This window comes from Bubalus bubalis, chromosome 24, assembly GCF_019923935.1.
Source record: "Bubalus bubalis isolate 160015118507 breed Murrah chromosome 24, NDDB_SH_1, whole genome shotgun sequence".
NCBI classification, from domain to species: Eukaryota; Metazoa; Chordata; class Mammalia; order Artiodactyla; family Bovidae; genus Bubalus; species Bubalus bubalis.
Genome location: NC_059180.1, coordinates 14,611,398 through 14,618,964, shown reverse-complemented (window position 1 = coordinate 14,618,964; position 7,567 = coordinate 14,611,398). Strand labels below are relative to the sequence as shown.

Genomic DNA, 7,567 nt, shown 5'->3' with positions numbered 1-7,567 from the left:
GTCTACAGGGTAAAATAAGCTCATCAGCTGCTGCTTATGGCCACGTGGTAGGTGTTATGGGGAGTGGGTGTCTGTATACCAGTGCATAATGGTCTGGTGTTGGGGAGTTGGGGCGCTGATGGAAGAACAGGCTCTGCTCCTTGATGGGGTACTTGCCCTCTTTGGTTGGGTCCTTAGCCTATGAAATGTGGAGGTGGAATTCAGTAGCGTCTAAGGTCCCTTCAGCTCTGAATTTCTGTAACTGGCCCTTCTTGCTGGCACAGGAAGCAGTGGGGGAGAGTGGGTGTAGTGAACTCTGCCATAGCAGACCTGAAGTTCAGCAGCTACTCTACTGATTAGATGCTCAGAGCATGTTTGCAGGATGAGAATGAATCCTTGAGATGGAACTGCTTTCTAAATTACTTAATGAAAACTGGTAGAATGACTATTACTAGTAAAGGTAATCCAGCTATTCAGAACTGAACGAAATGCTCTGGACAGAGGGAATTTTCACTTACAAAATTATGTGGGCTTGTAAATGAAACAAACCCTGTAGAAGTTAAGAATCTTCTGTTATTCACTGGTGTATTAGAGTTCTCCAGAGAAATAGAACCAATAGGCTATCTAGATATATATGTATTTGGGGGAGAGAAGGATGGGGAGTTTGGGACTAGTAGAGGCAAACTATTATGTATAGGACGGACAAATATCAAGGTCCTACTGTAGAGCACAGGGAACTATAGTCAGTGTCCTGTGACAGCCATAATGGAAAAGGATATGAAAATGTGTGTGTGTGTGTGTATAACTGAGACACTGCTGTACAGCAGAAATTAACATTATAAATCAACTGTACTTCAATAAAAATTTTTTTGAAAGATGTATTTAAGAGGAGATTCATTATAGGAATTGGCTTGTGCCGTTATGGAAATCAAGAAGTTCCATAGTTTGCTGTGTGCCAGCTGGCAAACCAAGAGTCCCAGTGGTAGGATTCTGTCCAAGTCCAAAGGCCTGAGAATCAGGGGGAGCAGATGACGTAAGTCCCAGTCTGAGGTCAAAGGCCCAAGAACCAGAAGCTGTAGTATCAGAGCAGAAGGTGGGCATCCAGCTCACGAAGAGAGTGAATTTGTCCTCCTTTCACCTTTTTGTTCCATTTGGGCCCCCAATGGATGGGGTGATATCCACCCACCCTGGGGAGGGCAGTGCACCTTACCGTCTCCTGCTAATGCCTTCCAAGAAAACCCTGACAGACACACCTGGAAATAAAGTTTTACCATTTGTCTGGGCATCCCTTAGGCCAGACACGTTGATACATAAAACTAACTGGGCTTGAGAACCTCCCTAAACTGCCTCATCTACCTGACTGCTCATCCATGGGCCGTTTGGAGTGAGAACTTGGATGTCTAGGTGCTGAATATCAATAGACTATGAAAAACTGATCTTTTAGAAATTGTTTGCTACTCTCTTTTTATCTTGCTTTCTTAAACAATCTTTCTGTTCAAAAAAGCACAGAGTGATAAGCCAAGTCTAAAATGGAATTCTGTCAGAGTACACCCTCCTCTAGGGTCTTGAGCGATTTCTGTTCTAATTAAGTCATTAGGTTTCACAACTTGAGGCAGTAAAAACTGGGTTTTGGCCTTCATTCGATTCAACAAACACTGAGCTACTGTTATGTGCCCAACACCAGGCACTTGGAATAACATAAACAAAACATGATTCCCTGTCCTTGTGAAGCTTGCAGTCCAGTGAAAGTTCAGTTCAGTTCAGTCATCAGTCATGTCCGATTCTTTGCTACGCCATGAATCGCAGCACACCAGGCCTCCCTGTCCATCACCAACTCTTGGAGTTTACTCAAACTCATGTCCATCGAGTTGGTGATGCCATCCAGCCATCTCATCCTCTGTCGTCCCCTTCTCCTCCTGCCCCCAATCCCTCCCAGCATCAGGGTCTTTCTTTTCCAATGAGTCAACTCTTCACATGAGGTGGCCAAAGTATTGGAGTTTCAGCTTTAGCATCAGTCTTTCCAATGAACACCCAGGACTAATCTTTAGAGTGGACCGGCTGGATCTCCTTGCAGTCCAAGGGACTCTCAAGAGTCTTCTCCAACACCACACTTCAAAAGCATCAATTCTTCGGCACTGAGCTTTCTTCACAGTCCAACTCTCACATCCATACATGACCACAGGAAAAACCATAGCCTTGACTAGACGGACCTTTGTTGGCAAAGTAATGTCTCTGCTTTTGAATATGCTATCTAGGTTGGTCATAACTTTTCTTCCAAGGAGTAAGCATCTTTTAATTTCATGGCTGCAGTCACCATCTGCAGTGATTTTGGAGCCCCAAAAAATAAAGTCTGACACTGTTTCCACTGTTTCCCCATCTATTTCCCATGAAGTGATGGGACCAGATGCCATGATCTTAGCTTTCTGAAAGTTGAGCTTTAAGCCAACTTTTTCACTCTCCTCTTGCACTTTCATCAAGAGGCTTTTTAGTTCCTCTTCACTTTCTGCCATAAGGGTGGTGTCATCTGCGTATCTGAGGTTATTGATATTTCTCCCAGCGATCTTGATTCCAGCTTGTGCTTCTTCCAGCCCAGCGTTTCTCATGATGTACTCTGCATATAAGTTAAATAAGCAGGGTGACAATATACAGCCTTGACGTACTCCTTTTCCTATTTGGAACCAGTCTGTTGTTCCATACCCAGTTCTAACTGTTGCTTCCTGACCTGCATATAGGTTTCTCAAGAGCCAGTGAAAGGAGACTAGCAATTAAATACAAAACTTTGTAAGCTACATGGTACGGCAGAAGTTGATAAATGCCATAGTGGAAAAAGGTAGAATGGGTAATGGGGATCACGAATCTGGGGGTGGGCTGGGAGGGGCAGTACATAATACTAAAAATGTTTGGTCAGAGTTGGCCTCACTGAAAAGCTGAGGTTTAAGCTTAAACTTGAAGGAGGTGAGTAAGTTAGCCAGTGTTTGGGGAGAAATCCCTTTATGCTGAGGGGATGGCTACAGCATAGGCCTTAAGGCAGGCTCCTGCCTGGTGTGCAGTAGAGACCACTGTGGCTGGTGGAAGAAGAGGTCACGAAGCTGGATCCATAGGGGGTTGGAGGCCATCGGAAGGTCTTTTACTCTGAGGCAGGATCCGCTGGAAGGTTTTGAGCAGAGGAAGGGCATGGTCTGACTTACACTGTAAGTGGTGGCCCAGACTAGGAGTAGCAGTGGAAGTAGGGAGAATGGTCAGATTCTAAATATGCTCTGACAGCACAGCCGAGATGATTTGGTACACAACTCATTTTGGAATGCGGATGAGAGGGGAAAAAAATTTTAATGACTTAATTTGGCCTTGGCAACTAAAAGGATGGGGAAGGCTGAAGGCGGAAAAGATCTGAGGTGTGAAGATCAGGAATTTTGCTTCGTTTGAGTCTGACATGTCTATGCAGATACCCAGGTGGGGTATCAGGTAGGCAGTTGGGTATGTGAGTCTCAAATGCGGAGCACATCTGGCCTGGAGTTAGAACTGTCGGCATATAGAACTGAAAGTCAATGGACAGGGCTTCCCTGGTGGTCCAGTTGTTGAGAATCAGCCTGCCAAGGCAGGGGACATGGGTTCAGTTCCTGGTCAGGGAGGCTTCCACATGCTGTGGAGCAACTAAGTCCGTGCAATACAATTAATGAAGCCTGTGTGCCTAGAGCCTGTGCTCCACAATAAGAGAAGCCACTGCAATGAGAAGCCTGAGTACTGCAACTGGAGATGGCCCCTGCTCGCAACTAAAGAAAGCCTGTGTGCATAGCAATAAAGACCCACTGCAGCCAAAAATAATTTTTTTTTTTAAATCAATGAGGAGTCAGTATAGATAGAGAAGAGGACCAAGGTGAAGACAAACCAGGAAGAGAGAGTGAGAAACCACCAAGGAAACAGGAAGAAACTCAAAGTGGGATTTCATGAAACACAAGTGAAGAAGATCCATCAAGGATGAGATTATCTGTGTCAAACACTAGTGCAAGGTTGGGTTGGATGAAGGCTGAAAACAGATCATTAATTTAGTAACATGGTGGTCACTTGGTGACCTTTGACAGGAGTGGTCTATAAATAAGGTAATTTATCAAATTAACACTTTATTTTAGCAATTCCTACCCAATTTGTAAAATTCTTTTATTAAACCCCTGGAGTAGAACAAATCTTATTAATTTGTCCAACTAGTAATTTTCCCTGGCAATATTAAACTTCCAAACTCATTTTCCACTCACTGGGTATAAGCCTGGTGATTATTATTTATACAAGCCAACTCATTTTTAATTCTAGTTCACGTGACATACTATTTTTTACAAGCCCTCTTGGAACCTCACTTTGCTCTCCTCCCAACTCGGACTTGATAGAACCTGCCTCTTTTCCCTTATCCTCACAGTTGCCTGTGAAAGATTCTTTTTCTTCAATTCTACATTAAACTTTCACATTTCTTATTAAATTGATAATTTCAGTTTCTGGCTGAGACATAGTAGATAAAGATGCTTGATGAGTCAATAGAAGAAACAGGGAGAAAGGGAAGGAAGGGAAAAGAAAAGAAAAGAGATTGTCAGTTCTAACTGGAGAATACACAGAGCTCTCAGAAAGAAGGGCAGTGACTTTATTCCTATTTTTCATGTTCTATAAATCCTTAGAAATATGATCTGCCTAGACAAGCTCCATAAAAGCAATGTTTTGATAAAAGGGAGACAAAAAACATATATAGGAACTTCCCTAGTGGTCCAGTGGTTAAGACTCTGTGCTTCCAATGCAGGGGGCATGGCTTTAATCCCTGGGCAGGGAACTAAGATCCTCTACATGCCTCATGGCATGGCCAAAAATATATATACATATAAATGTATATATATACACACATATATGTACATTCTGGGTTGGAAACTGTGATCAAAGTATTACTAAAACTAGCACTTTTTCCAGAGTTCAGTAACCATTAAAAATGAAACCACTTTCCTGGTGGTACAGTGGTTAAGAATCCACCTGCCAAAGCAGGGGACACAGGTTTGATCCTTGGTCCAGGAAGAGTCCACATGCTGCAGAGCAACTAAGCCCATAAACCACAACTAGTGAGGCTGCACACTGCAACCCCTGAAGCTGGTGTGCCCTAAAGCTGCTCACTGCGACGAGGAGCCACCGCGATGAGAAGCCCACGCACTGCAGTGAAGAGCAGTCCCCACTTGCCGCCAACTAGAGAAAGCCCACACACAGCAACGAAGACCCAGTTCAACCACAAACAATTTTTTTAAAAAAGAAACCACTTGAATTTTTTGCAAAACGGTCTTCAATCCTAGGTAAAATTTCTTCTGTGTATTATGTTAACACCTGTGATCACAGCTTAGGGTGGATGCTCTTGGCCCCAGTAAAAAGTTTATGCTGTAGTCATGCATAAGATAAAGGATGCTGTGCAAATCACTGGCCTGGGTTCCAGCTCTGAATGAGAGCTCGTAGTAGTCATTAACTTGTGAGCTTGTTTCCTGTCAAAAATAGGACAGTGACCTCTATACTGCTGACCTCAAGGTTGTGAGAATCACATGAGGAAACAGTTGAACACATCTTGGGAAATGTGAAAATAAGCAGTGTGACTCGGGACTTCCCTGTTGGGCCAGCGATTAAGACTCCTCATTCTAGTGCAGAGGGTGCAGGTTTGATCCCTGGTCGAGGAGTTAAGATTCCACATGTCTCGAGGCCAAAACACCCAAAACATAAAACGGAAGCACTATGGTAACAAATTCAATAAACACTTTAAAAATAGTCGTCAAAAAAAAAAATCTTAAAAAAAAAAGCAGCGTGACTTGTGACCAGATGACTGTCCAAATTTGCTGAACCTGATCATAAAGATTCTGAGGGTCACAGAGCAAGAGCCACCACGCTATGCCATCACGACTGAGGCCGACCATTTCCATCTCTGGCATCTCCTGCTCCACTCCTGCCCACATCTAGAGTGCTGTGCCCTGCTCTGGGAGTGGCAGCCAGGTGGGCCTCCCTAGATGTTGTGAAGAAACACTTGTCTCCACTGTAAGAGAGAATTGTTCAGTCACTCAGTCATGTCCAACCCGCGATCACATGGACTGCAGCAAACCAGGCTTCCCTTTCCTCCACTATCTCCAGGAGTTTGCTCAAATTCATGTTCATTGAGTCAGTGATACCATCCAACCATCTCATCCCCTTTTGCCTTGTTCTCCTCTTGCCTCCAATCTTTCCCAGCCTCAAGGTCTTTTCTAAAGAGTCGGCTCTTCGCATCAGATGGCCAAAGTATTGGAGCTTCCACCTCACATCAGTCCTTCCAATGAATATTCAGGGTTGGTTTCCTTTAGGAATGACTGGTTTGAACCCAATTCTCAATGTTAGTCTGTTTCAGAATGAAAAATGATAGACCTCACAAGGATAGGAAACCACATAACAGTGTCGCCGCCTTCTGAACCCTGTCTTGGTGCCACTGTGTACAGAACTCCTGGAAGAGCTTTTCTGTGGCTGTTTCCAGTGAGTCCAGAATGAGAAAAGCATGGAAGAGGTTAGCTCAGTTGTTGGGACGTGTCAGACTCACCCTCGACACAACAAAGACAGGACTGTGCCTGCTGCTTCTGGGCAGCCAGTGAGAGCTGGGCAGCCTGGGGGCGGGAAAAGGGGCCGTGTGATTGGTGTAAGAGGTTCTCTGTGGGTCTCACGATTCCTCGGCAGATCAGACACCCCTGAGCCACATTCAGCACGCACCTCCTGTTCAGGCCACTTCTCAGGCCTGGTGGTTAGACACGGAGGGCAGGGGGTTGGACGGAAGCCCTGTCCTCCACCCGTCCGCCGGGCTTGCTCCAGCTCCTACACACAGGGCGGTGGCCAAGGTTGAGGCACTTTGCGGAGCTCTCCACAGTCCGGCCTGCTTGGTCCTGCCCACTTTGTGGCACTAAAGCTGCGAAACAGCTTTGAGGACAGCTGCCAGTGAGAGCTCACAATGGCGAAACAACCGCCCTCTTGTCTGTGGTCTCATTTAAATGTTGCCAAACCTATGTCATAAGCTCTCCTCCAGAAACTCTGATTTGGAAGGAGGTTTGGTTCATCTGATTTGATTATTTGGCTAAATAATGATCTCATTATTTGACCAAAGTTGATTATTTGGTTAAATTATAAATTTTTCAAATCTCTTCTGATGTTAAACCCTCCTGGCCTTTGCTACTTAATTATCCAACAGTGTCCACTCGAGGCTGCCTCTTCCTGAACCTGTGTGTCTCTGTCTTCCCCCCATTTCCCACCAGGGAGTGTTTATAAAATCTCAAATTTTCAAACCAGCAAGAGTATAAAATCTCAGATTTTCAAAGCATGTTCTGATATGTCCCCTTTAAGGCTGCTGCTCAGAATAAACATGAACCTGGCCTTTTGGATCCTCCCAAACCACTTGTGAAATAGTTCAGAAATAGTTCAGGGACTTCCCTGGTAGTCCAGTGGCTAAGACTCCTCACTCTCAATGCAGGGGACCCAGGTTCAACCCCTGGTCAGGGAACTAGATCCCACATGTCACAGTGAACAGTTCAAAGGTTCCAACTAGAAGATCCCGAGTGCCAAAACAAAGACC

The 7,567-nt window shown here is 44.8% G+C and overlaps 1 non-coding gene across 1 annotated transcript; it reads left to right on the top strand.

Moving 5' to 3' along the window:
- The first annotated feature begins 7,422 nt into the window (after nt 1–7,422).
- Nucleotides 7,423–7,495, top strand: TRNAE-CUC. Its single transcript has one exon. It is a non-coding gene; the product is annotated as a tRNA-Glu (tRNA).
- The last annotated feature ends 72 nt before the right edge of the window (nt 7,496–7,567 follow it).